Source organism: Anser cygnoides, chromosome 3 (genome assembly GCF_040182565.1).
Source record: "Anser cygnoides isolate HZ-2024a breed goose chromosome 3, Taihu_goose_T2T_genome, whole genome shotgun sequence".
In the NCBI taxonomy this organism is placed as follows: Eukaryota; Metazoa; Chordata; class Aves; order Anseriformes; family Anatidae; genus Anser; species Anser cygnoides.
In genome coordinates, this window is record NC_089875.1 from 117636922 (window position 1) to 117650198 (window position 13277).

General features: G+C 41.9%; 1 long non-coding RNA gene across 1 annotated transcript; it reads left to right on the forward strand.

The window, feature by feature from the left end:
• The first annotated feature begins 5890 nt into the window (after positions 1-5890).
• LOC136790548 (uncharacterized) lies at positions 5891-10110 on the forward strand. Its single transcript, XR_010830683.1, has 3 exons — positions 5891-7875; positions 8659-8711; positions 9335-10110. It is a non-coding gene; the product is annotated as an uncharacterized lncRNA (long non-coding RNA).
• Positions 10111-13277: the final 3167 nt, after the last annotated feature.

Consider the following 13277-nt stretch of genomic DNA (forward strand, 5'->3'; position numbering starts at 1 on the left):
TTCCAGGTAAGAAAGGAAGAAAGCAGCTCTCCTGCTTTCAGGGCACGGCTTGGAAATGGGACCTGCATGCAGCCAACTTACTGAGGTCTGCCTGACGACATTGGCAGCTTGAAACTATACCTTTGAGAGGAAGAAAGTAATCTGTTTTCCTGAGCAAGGTATTAACAAACACCCATTTCTCCTTGAACCCCACTCAGATTCACCCTTAGCTGCAGATATGAGCATATGCTGCCCTGCCACCCTCAGTGCACCTACAAGGACCAGAAACATGTTGTGCCCCTGAAGGATATGACAGCCTCTGTCATCCATCCAACATGAGGCTGGCCCGATATTTTGTTTAATTAGCCATGATTTCAGCACTGTTAAAGCTCAAAGGAAGACTGTAAATAGGAATGTTTCCCTGAACTGAGGTCTTACATGATCGGGAAAGAAGAAGAAGAAAAGCTCATGGACACAGAGGAAGGGAAATAAGCAACTGCTCTGTTGTCTGATACTGAAGGCATTTAGCTGCGCTGCTGGAGAGTGGTGATCTACAACCTCCAGTGAGTCTTGCTAGCTAGAGCTAATACCCTTACCCTTGGGTCCCTCGCCATTTTATGGCTGCTCTGTAACAGGATGTGCAACTGCTATGCATTAATACGTTATTACAGATTGGCTAGTGTAAACTCCAGGTGTTGAGAACATGATTTATTCTATTAGTATAAAAAGGTGTTTTCTATGGCCATATTAAAAATTATACTAACTGTGGGGCTTGCCACTGCTCTGTGTGTGGCACATGCCAATTTAAACCTGTCATTTCCTCTAATTTAAGGATATGTCCTCAGAAGATCATTAATTTGGGGTGGAGTTGGGGATCGTAGTGCAGCTGTGGCCCATTAACCCCCACCTGGCCGTTAATCCCTGCAAAGCACCTTCCCCAAACATATCTGCTACTACCATACAGTCACTGGAGCAGAGACCAGAGAAAGTACATTTTGGGGTGTATTTTGTACTTAAATCTATTTTAGACTGCGTTTTTATTTTAGAGTGAATTCCACCTATTATGTGATGTATGGATTCAGTAACTGATAGTTCTGTTTTGTAGTGAAATCACTGTTTAGTGGACTACATGACTCTAAAAGGACTAGGATCTGGGCCAAAATCTGTTGAACACTATAGTAAATGACAGACTGGGTGAGCTCTTACTGGGTTCCCTTGGATTTATCCCAAAGCAGCACATATCCCAGCAAGTACAAACGCTCATCCCAGCAGGGATATTCCTCCTGACTGGACTCCCTTTTCCCAGTGCAAGATCCAGGAGCCCAGGTCGCACGTTTAACTCAGCACCAGACTCAGTCTCAGCGGCGTGTCTGGTTTGTGTGTGTGCAAAGGACTGAATTCAGTCTGTCCCAGAGGACTCCTAAATCCCCAAGATCCTCCATGTAATGCCCTTGCTGTGAGCCCCCAAACCACCTCAGTGCTTCCTTCCACCTACTAGATTTTTTGGGAGATTTTACCATTTTGCTTTTCCACTCTACAGTGCTGTCACCTTTGCTGAGCTTTACGCTCAGTGCCAGACGAGGACCCAGCATTTCCTGATGCAGCTCAACAAATTTCAAATTATTTCTTTCTGGAAAATCCTCAACAGCTTATCTTCTGAATGCTGAAAGCAGAGGGTCAGGAATGCTGTGTCAGCATCAGCTGAGTTACAATATCTGACACCGTGCGATGAGATGGGCCAGAGGCTGGAGCCCCTCTGCTCTGGAGCCAGGCTGAGGGAGCTGGGGGTGTTGGGCCTGGGGAGGAGAAGGCTCCGGGGAGACCTCCCAGCGGCCTGCCCGGGCCTGAGGGGCTGCAGGAGGGCTGGGGTGGGACTCTGTGTCAGGGGTAGGGACAGGACAAGGGGGGGCGGCTTTAAACTCAGAGAGGGGAGGTTTAGATCAGACATGAGGGAGAAATTTGTCACTCAGAGGGTGGTGAGGCCCTGGCCCAGGCTGCCCCGAGGAGCTGTGGGTGCCCCATCCCTGGCAGTGCCCAAGGCCAGGCTGGATGGGGCTGGGGGCAGCCTGAGCTGGTGGGAGGTGTCCCTGCCCATGGCAGGGGGTTCAAACTCCGTGATCTTTAAGGTCCCTTCCAATCCTAACCATTCTATGAGGTGTTCCAGTACTTCATACCTCGTGCTCACACAGTTCTGATATAATTCCTTGCTCCAGAGCAGGTTTGAGATGGCTTTGGGCAAAGCACAATGAAGAGAGTCAGGGCTTCACGTGACTCAATCTTGTACACTTGGCTTAACTGCTATATTTTTTCCATCTGCCCATGTTTTTCCATTGCACAACCACAATCTTGCCCCAGTCTTGCCTATAGCAGTTCAGAGGATTTTAGGCATCTTGAGGGAGGGGTATCTCTGCATGTTATGTATGGTGCAGTGAGCTGCCAACAGCCAATAACCATGAGATTTGGATGCCCAAAGCCCAGCCAGGAGCACATCAAGCTTCAGAACATCATTCAAGTGCACACAAGAAAACTTATTGCGGTTTCCCACCTTAAGCAGGGCCCATTAGACCTGTTTTTCCTAGCAGGAGTTTATCCAGCCTGTGTTTAAAGACCCCCAAGGATGCAGATTTCCCTGTCTTGAATCTAGTGATGTTCTTGACCCTCATAAATTTTTTCTTTATCTGGTTTGAATTTTTATTTGTAGCAAAGTAAACACACCTCTTGTCATACCAGTGAGGACAGATCATACCAATGCACTTTGTAACAGTCTTTTCTGTGCTCAGGGGCTGTTATCCCATCAAGACTCTCTCTTTTGGCTAATAAATGTAACTTGATCAATCTGTCCTCCCAAGTCGTGTTTTCTGGATTTCCAGCACCTCTTCCTGTTTTGACAATGAACCATTGATAACTGTTCTCTGGGCACATATATCTAAATCCTTGTCCCCTGCCTCCAGCAGTTTTATCTAGCCCCATGTTTCCCTCACCTGATTAGGAAAGTGAATATGAGACAGTGTCAGAAGCCTGCAAGTGCCGGTGATGAATCTATTGCTTTTTCCTTCACTATAAACCTTGTTACCTGTCACAGAGATCCCACGGCAAGAGTTCAAATGGCTATCAAAAGTCTACACTCTGCCTACGCAAGAGCAGAGAAAGGATCAGTTAAATGAGGGGATTATTTGACCTGTGGGTGAACCAGGCGGCAGAAGCACGAAGGTACCAGAGTCCTGGTGAAGGGCACCCTGACCCGCAGCTAGACAGGTGTCACAAGCAAGAAGTGAGTAAAAAAAACTCCAAAATCCCAAGCTTACCAGGTAGTGTGTTCACACCACTACTGCTGGTCCTGTGACCGGTTGATGAATGCCAGTAAGGAATAGTTTCATCCTTTGCTGTTCTAATCTGCAGCATGAATTAAGTGTTATCATCACCCTGATAATCAGATATTTTCCCTGACTTAGTTCAGCAGGTGAAATGGAATGAATAGTGAAGTTCAATTAATTTCTAGTGATTATCTAATGGCTTTTTAATTTTATCTTTTTGTTTTGTTTTGTTTTTGGTTTGGTTTGGTTTGGTTTGTTTGTTTTTGGCTTTGAGTGTGTTGTTACTACATGCACAGAGTGTTTCCATGGGATCCTCCTACTGGTCTGGATAAGAGATTCATCAGTTTAATTTCCAGGTTTTAATTGCCTGCATCGTATTCCTCATGAGGCCTTGACTGAAAGGAGCTTCATCCCACAGAGAACACATGGGAATGGGAATCAGGACTCATGGACTTCTTCATTTCCAAGTCTCCCTTCATCTTCACCAGTATTACCATCACCTCTGCGTTCCTCAGTGACCCCATCTGAAAAAATAATAACATCTTGCTTGGTTCATCCCCAGATCTCAAGACAGTTTCCTAAGGAAGAAGTCATCATCCCAATTCTATAGATGGAGAAACTGAGGCCCAGCAAAGGGGAGCTGCTGTCATTAGCTTCCTGCAAGGGCCCATGCCCTTGGCCGCACAGCCCCTTGCTCAGGGGCTGGTCCACCAGACCAGACAAGTGCTGGAGTGGAAATAAATATTCTCCTGATGACTGTGGTCTCTGTGGTCAGGGCTGAGGGTCGAAATGTTCGCACAAGGCCTGCACACAGAAACCACAGAATCCCCCACAGCTCCACTGCACTTTATTAAAAGTCACTGCTTCTGTGAAAAATGGGTTTTATAAGAGTTAGGTGCCTTAATTACAAAGTCATGTGCATTTGAATGACTTCTTCCCTGCTAACTGTTTGTGACAGCCTACAAATGTGAAAAGTATTACCAAGCCTATTTTTAACGTGGCTTTGGAGAGGCTGCAGTTCTGGAAAACCAAATCCTATAGGATCCTAATGAGAAAGACCAGTGATTCCTTAAATATGGTTAGTGTTGTCTGAGTTTAGCAGTGATGCCATTGCTATCCAAAAGACGGGAAGCGCAGGAGTCTTTTGGTAGCAATTGTGTTAAACAAGCAATAGGAGCAAGTGATGTGCATGGCTGGGGCTTAATTTTTGCCTTAGATGTGGCTGAATAACCAATGTGTGGAGATAAAAAATAATAATAAAATAATAATTTAAAAAAAGAAAAAAAACATTTCAGAGAGGTGTTCATAGCCCATTTCATCAATGTACCGCTCTTACATGTGTTTTCTGCAAAGCTGCTACCTCCCAGGAAGCACCTTCCATCCCCTTTCTTTACTAGACAAACTACCTTCTAATGGGACAAACAAAATGGCACAGGGTTCTGTGGCTTGCTGAACTGGGTCCTTCATAGGTTCTCTTTGTGTGTTGTGGCAGACTTGGGGTCCAAAAATCTCGCTTGTCTCGCTAACTCTCGTCTGTAGGCTCTGCAGGGGAAGAGGAAAGCATGCAAGATCTCTCCAGCAGTCTTATTACTGCACTCGGTACCAAGGGTTGCAGCCCCTCTTCTAACAGGGCTAGACACTAGGAAAGGAGAGCAGGCCAAAAGCAACATTAATGTTAAAGCAGTAAGTGTCAAACTTGGTTTGAAAGGAAATGAAAATGGTGAAAAGGAAATATTGCAAATAGGAGGAAGGAGTGAGAGAATGCTGTTCTTTTTCAGTTAAAAGACAAAGAAAAATGGTGGGGAAGACATATCCACAGATGACATACCTGTGGATAAAAGATTTATTATGGGTTAGGTTTATGACTGGTGGACACTGTGACGGGAATCTCCTCTGATCAAACATATAACTCCAGTTTTAGCCTTGACGCTGTGATTCTTCCTCCATCCATGGCTTCTCACATGGTTAAAAAGACTTTAATTTTAAGGTCTTTAAAAACAGTACTTTGTGCCTGAATAAATCATGTTAATGATTAGTGACAGTATAAAATTTACACCTTATATTTAGTCAGCATTTTTTATCCTTATTTCTCCCACTTTTAATTATATTGATTTTGAATGATGAGTTATCATCTCCCCCTTCCCCAGTATCATAAATATTCTTCCCATTTAACCTGCAATTAAGTTTCTTTTTAAATGTTTCTTAAATAAATAGAAGCCTATATGTCTGTAGTCCAAGGCAGATTTTCTGAACTCAAGTTAGTTAGGAACTCTTCTAATTTCATAAACATTTTTTTTTTTTTTTAATGTAATCACAGCAGAACCTAATGCAGCTTTACAAAAGCTGTCTCACACATACCATGGGCAATGGTATTCTTTAGTTGTACTCTCTCTTTGTAGGGTTGCTTTTCATACATCTTAGCCATCACTTGGCTTTGAGAACCCCAACAGCTTTGTGGGCAGGGATAAGCAATGGTGGGGCTTATTCCTGGAGGCCACCACCTACATCAATGCCATTAACCTGAGCATTGACATTAACAGCATGGTCACACCTAAACTGCCTGTTGGATGGGCTCTGGCCCATACCAGCTCCCAAATTGTTATTTGCATGCACATGTATACTACGTGTTTCTATGTATGCAATTTATACTTAGATATATATGGTTACATTTATAAAGATAATATATCTATATGCTCAGGAATGAGATTAATAGCTAGCTTTGCACATGTGTACACTCACACAGATATGAATGCATATATGCAATGCATGCGTACACACGAACATGGTCATCTGTGTTGTTTTTTCTTTTTTTGGTAGGGTGGTGGAAGTATTAATAAAATATTAATTACTGTCATTGCTCAAACAAGTTAAACTAACTATTTTCTAGAAAAAAGTAGCGGATCTTGACTTATAGCTGGCTTAACTAGGAGCAAATCTAATATATCAAACATTTAAGTCCCTATGATGTCATAGTTAACTAGCTTTAAAAAACAGCCCTTAAACACAGTATTGGCAATCCAAGGCTTTATGGGATGAGTTGTTCATAGATGCTTCAGTCATTGCTACTTTTTTTGTTGCAGAAGGCCACCAAAGAAAACGTTATGTCTCCTTGTCTTTTGTAGCTCAGATTTAAGTAGTGCTGAGGTCCAGAGCTGGCCTTCCTCAGGGGATGATTAACATTTTCTGGATTATTAAGGATGATTAACCTTAATCCATGTCTAACAATAGACCTGAAATCTGTTCTGGGATCATTATTCCAAAGGCCTGGATAATGTCTCAAAGACAAATGCCTTCCAGGTTCCCCTACCTTCTGATTAATCCAGAGCAGAGACCATAAGCACTTCCTCTGCTCCAGAGTGGGAGAGATGCAAAAATTGGGAAAGTAACCTGTTTCTCTACTAATTTTGTTGTTGTTGTTGTTCATTTCACCCTTAGGAAAGACATGCGGTTCTTGATACCCAATGTAGTTCTTATATGACCCTGCAATGCAACATTACTCACAAATGGATATGTTTCTACTAGTCTAAGGAATAGCAACGTGTTCTTAGCAGCCCAAGGAAAGACAATCTTTGTGCAATATTTTTTGGTCTCTCATTTTTTTTACTGTTGTAAGCAAGGTTTTAGAAGTTCTGGACTAAAATTACATGTTATTTAATTTTTATTTTTTTATTTTTGAAGGTGAAGATTGGATCTGGTTGTTATGACATCTTAAATAGCCCAATAGAAAAAATAAGTTGATTGTTTTCAGGCCTTTTTCGTGTCTTTAGTTGGGTACCATGAAAGTGCATCTGCAAAGAACTTGTTTTTAACACAGGCTGAGGCTGAAGCACACCTCATTGCTTGAAGCAGCCATTGATACCAACCTGGCAGGGCACCACCTGCAGTCAGATGCAGCAAAAATACAAAGCTGGAATGAAATCTTAAATATCTAACCTTCGGTTAACTTTCAGTGGGAACTTCTGCCTTTCCTCTTTACTTTTTGCATTAATCTCATATATCTTCCAAAATGCCAATGGCAAATTTATCAAATTTTCCACTGGTCTGCAATAAGCTCCTGTGGCTCCACAGCTAAGATTGCAAAGGAGTTCAAAGCTGAATTTTTATTCCTCTGCCAAATCCACTTTTGTAGGCATGGCATACATCGGCTTAGCCAGTGATTTCTGTTTTTTAAAAAAATCAATTAAAATTATTGAAACTTCTTGGGAAAGTAAAAATTGGAGTTAAAAATAATGATGAATAATGGTACGGTAATGGTAACAGACTGTAAATGTACGTTGGGGGATATAAAACACCCACATTGTGGCTATAAATCTAGGGAGAGTAAGTGACCTAATGAGTGCAAATTTGTGCCTAATCTATCCCGCTCATGCTGCTTGCAGGATCACTGCTGCTATTTAAGCTAAATCTCTAGTTTTTATGCTAGGTCTTTCCCAGTTTATGGACAAGCCACTGAGGCACATCTACACCTTCCTAGAAACACGTTAAAGAGTGACAGTTCAGAATGTCTCTGTGTCACTGGCAACGTGTGCCCTGCCTTGGCTCCAGCCCTGGTCCTTTTCTCCTACATTGGAGCAGCAAACAGGTGGGATTTACACCTCTCTAACTTCTTTCCAGCTGCATTTGGACTAAGAAATAGAGCAATTTTCTCATTGGATGAAATGTACGTATTTTGAGATTATACCAAGGCCATAGCCATGAGGATCTGACATTTTAAGATCTAGTACTGGAGTCCACATTCATTTTAAGTATTTTCTTATATGGCACCTGTTGGACCCAGGTTCTCACAGCACTCATATTTGTGTGTGTCAGGAGTTTGTCTGACATCTTTGTTATGGCAAAATCTCCAGTCCATCTGGAGACCCAAGGACTCAGGGAGATAAGTACTTAAGGAAATAATTGGAAAAAATAGTGAAATTTGGAAAAGGAGATGGGAGATCATGGTTTGGTGGGTTTGTTTCTTCTTTCTTTCTTTCTTTCTTTCTTTCTTTCTTTCTTTCTTTCTTTCTTTCTTTCTTTCTTTCTTTCCTTCCTTCCTTCCTTCCTTCCTTCCTTCCTTCCTTCCTTCCTTCCTTCCTTCCTTCCTTCTTTCTTTCCTTCTTTCTTTCCTTCCTTCCTTCCTTCCTTCCTTCCTTCCTTCCTTCCTTCCTTCCTTCCTTCCTTCCTTCCTTCCTTCCTTCCTTCCTTCCTTCCTTCCTTCCTTCCTTCCTTCCTTCCTTCCCTCCTTCCTTCCTTCCTTCCTTCCTTCCTTCCCTCCTTCCTTCTTTTTTTTTTTTGTTTTCTTTTCTTTTCTTCTGATATATGACTTCCCTGGTCGTGTATCTTTGAGGACTTTTTAATTTTATTTTATTTTTGGAAACCCTAATAGGAAGAGCATTCCAGTCTAAAAATGGACGAGATGGAAATATCTGCATTGTGAAGGTGAGGCACTTACCGTAACAGATGTTGGTTGACAGAAACTGAGCCCCTGATTATAAAGCTGTGTTTGTCATTGAGGGATTCCTATTCAGGCTGGCTGTGGTTCTTCACTGGAGGTGCTCCTCTTCTGAGTGACTCGAGTTTAATAGGCTGGCCTGCAAATCTTCAGTCTGGCTCCCTCCTCCCGGCTACAGGCTATGAAGCTGGCAACAGGAATCCAGAGCTGCCTTTCTCACAGCATCGCCTATGTTCAAACACAGCATGGGAGAAACCCCTGGTGGAAAAAAAAAAAAAAAAAAGGTAAAAAAAAAAAAAAGAAAGAAAAAGTAAAAACAAATTAGGAAAAAAAAGTAAAATAATTTGCCAAAATAATTAAAGGAGCATTCCAGAGAATGCATCTGGTTGGACAATTCAGCAAAGGTTTGGCAGCTGTGGTATTGTTATTTACACTTCCTTAACAAGTTGCCTGCCACAATCTGCATCTCTTATGGGTATAAGAATTAAATGCCTTCAATGTGCCCCTTGTATATCTGTTGGCCAGCTAGGATAATACGATGCTGAGATGTTTTGTCAAAGGAGGACAGTCAGTCAGTCCGTGATGATCTGTAGTCCCACATTTTTTGCAGCAGGTACTGTCATGGGAAGTAGCTGTAGATAAACGTGATGAGGAGGAGCACCAACGCTAAGAAGTTCGCAGTTCTACATGGGCAAGTGAAGAGTGGAAGAGAAACAGGAGATAAATTGGCTAGTTCCAAGTACGCAGGACACTGGTAGCAGTTTGAGAAGGGCACAGTCACATTTCCTGAGTGGTAGCGTTGCGTGCTATCATAGAATCAGAGAATCACTTAGGTTGGAAGAGAACTCCAAGATCATCAGGCTCGACTGTTAGCCTAGCATTGTCAAGCCTACCGCTAAACCCTAAACCTAAGCACCACATCTACACGGCTTTTGAATACCTCCAGGGATGGTGACTCAACCACTTCCCTGGCAGCCTGTTCCAATGCCTCACAGTCCTTTTAGCGAAGAAATTTTTCCTGATATCCAACCTAAACCTCCCCTGGCACACCTTAAGGCCATTTCCTCTTGTCTTAGAACTTGGTGCTTGGGAGAAAAGACCAACCCCTATGCCAGTAGAGCCTCCTTTAAGGTAATTGTAGAGCACAATAAAGTCTCCCCTGAGCCTCCTTTTCTCCAGGCTAAACACCTCCAGTTCCCTCAGCTGCTCCTCATAAGACTTGTTCTCCAGACCCTTCACCAGCTTTGTTGTCCTTCTTGGGACACGCTCCAGGGCCTCGATGTCCTTCTTGTAGTGAGGGGCCCAAATGATCTAATACTCCCTCTAGCTCTTTCCAAAAATATTTTCATAATCTTTTGGTGATCTCCATTCTGCTAAGGAATTGCCTAATCCTGTGATCCCATGAAAACTTGAGATTTTATGTTTTTAATCACTTCTAGCTTGATTAATTTCCTCAGACTCATATCATACAGAATCATCTATTTTTGGTTTATTCCTCATTACAGCTCTGATGGCTACACATTCTTACCTACCTACCAAAATATCAGGGGAGTTTATTTTGTTAACTTTAGCTAACAGTTGTATACCAATCCCCTAGTAAGATGATATTACTGCAAAAGCACAGGGTTCTGTGCTGAAAGTATGCACCTGTATTTTCCAAAGAAAGCTTTGAGAGTTTGTTTGTCCCACATTGCTCCGGATTGGCCACATCATGATCGTTCTTACTTTAGCCACTCCTGGTTTCATACTTCAGGCAAAATGAGACTTTAGCTGTACCTTCAGTGCAAAGTTCATCCCACCGAGTGTTCACACATCAGCTCCTTGCCACACACCCACTTCCAGACAGCGGAGAGAAATAGGTGCTTTCAGGGGGTGATTAATCCTACCTAGTTTAATTGTCTGCTTCAACATTAGATGAACTGCACCCTAAAGACACCTGTTTATTTGAACTGAGTACAAAAGGAGAATAAATGTAGTTGTCAACATCATAACCATCTGCACTTGATCAGATGAATGCTGCCCTTCGAGCCATTTTAAAACTTATTTATGGTGGGATGCATCTGACAGGTGATGAATACTTACATATAGCTGGATGTTTACAATCTCTTCATAGTCAGTGCAAATAAATAGACCTTTTTTAGAGTGGGATCTATTCCACAGAATGGTGAATATCTAAAATGTCTTAGATAAATTGCTGTTGACTATCAGAAGGAGCCCAGCATGAGTAAGCTTAATTCTTTGGTTGATATATACACCTACGTATAGGTGTATGTTTAGTCACATGAGACTAAACCTATCTCAAGGAAGGAAGGCAGACTTTTTTGTAGCGCAGAGCATTCCACAGTTCCTGCTGAGAGCAGTGGGCATTGAGCATGCTGGATAAACATGTTGCTCATTTGCATGCATAAAGATTGATTCAGGAGTCTAACTGGGCACCCACACTGGAAAATCTTGCTTTTCAATCTATTTTTTTTTCTTTTCTTGTTCCCTTGCCTAATATGTTTTGGTATCAATGTTGGAATTATAAATAAATAAATAAATAAAAAGCCGAGAAAACAAAAATTGCCATCCCTTTACTCACAAGATTATTTTAATGAAGCCAGTCCTCATGAAGGAAACTTGTGAAATGGGTTTGAGGTAAATGTGTTACAAAGTTGAAGTAGACTGCAATTGCAGATTTTTTATAATTTATAGGTGTTTCTGTTGTTGTTATTTGGTTGTTGTTTTGTTTTGTTTTGTTTTGTTTCAGCCGGGGGCGTTATCACTGTAGTCATAAGTAGTGGGGGAATGAAAAGAGGAATAAAGAAAAAAGAGTGGGGTGAAGAGTAAACTTTCAGCATAGGGTCATCACCAGACTGAGCTGTCCCACCAAGGTTTGTGAAGAGGAAGCTGGGAGTAAGCCTACTCTGTAATTTGGGGTAGATTTAACCCAAACTGCAGCTGTATCTGACCGTCTTTATACGGCAAACCTCTCCCTTTCTCTCTGGCAGATTATGCCAGCTGTTGTTAGTGCTAATTGAATGCAAGTGTTATTTCCAGTTATTTTGCTTGCGATAAACACATTATGATTTGGTCTGGGGGACTGTAGCAATCCAAGACTTTTGTGTCTACTGTGATGAAAAAAAAATAATATTTTTTTTAAACAGACGTAGGCTAAGATCTGAGCACACCTGGGCCAGTTTATGGTTACAGATGAACACTGTGCGAAATGGAGTGATTTCAGCCTGAAACCAGGCAAAATACATTGGCTTTGGCTTGCGTTGCTCTGAGTTATGGAGTTCATAAGGAAACCAGAACTCAGAAGGGGATATGCCCACACAAACCAAAGCAAAAGGAGAGATTTGCATGAGTGCTCACAAACTGAACCTGCACAGTTGGGTGAGTTACTCCATGCCTCACCTCCCAGCAGCTTGGGCGTTCAGTATCCAGTGGTAGCTGGTGGTGCAGCAGAAGTTCTCGGCTCTTTTCCTGACCATGCCCAGGAGTTTTCCCCTTTTGGTGTTTCATTTGTTAACATAAAAGAATATTTCACCTTCTATGGAGATGAAGTAGCTTTTAGATTTTCATTTTTCTCTGCCCACATCTCTGCTTCTCCTCATTTTGCTGCCCTAATCTTTGTGGCACTTGACAGCTCGATTCTGGTCCCACACAGTCATGTGGCAGTAAGCTGCAGAAACTCTCTCGCACTCTCTCAACATCGCTGGTGCCAGCACAAGACAAAGGCGTTTGTGTCTAAACTTTCACACAAGCCTTCTCTAGAGAACTCAGAAATAAAGCTGCTGCAGATCGATGCTAATTTAAGAAGTTCTTATATTCCACAAAATAACAAATCAAAATTTTTCTAACAATGATGAGGCTTGCTCTGTGTAGTGCCAAAAAACTCACTGCTACTACAAGTAGCAAGTATTTCTGGTTTTGTCCACAGATCTATTCATGCATAAATTTGAAAATATTTTTCATGATTCAAGTTCACAGCGAGCCTTGCTTTTGTTTGCAGCATCTCTGTAGCAAACATTAGCTAATATATGTTTGTCAGATAATCAGATTCATTAAAAGTGATGTTTAATTGTTGTTTCCAGCCACAACAAATTAAGCGAAGACACAATATGGAATGGAGAAATTTCTTATGCATGCTACATAAAAATCAGGATAGAATTATGATGACTACAGCTAATGGAATAATTCACCATAAAAAATTTATTCAAATGTAGCCTTTTTTTTTTTTTTCCTGCTGAGGGAACAGCTCTGAGCTAAGTGCAGTTTCCTACACAGTACTTGCTTGGACAAATATCATTATGAACTTTTTTGCCCTCTGGCTTATTCATGAATAACAACATTTGAGCTGTGTTGGTCAAGCCTGTCACGTGGTTCTATTCCTGCTCACTTCATTGAAAAATTGCTACAAATGCTTCCAGTGCAAATACCCAGGTGCACGCATTTAAGACTGTTCCTCTTGATGCTCTTCCATTCAACCCTGAAATGTTCTGTGATGGCCTGTTTAGGCCTGTAAAGTTCAATCATAGAAATGTCCAGATGGAAGCTGAAGCCAATCA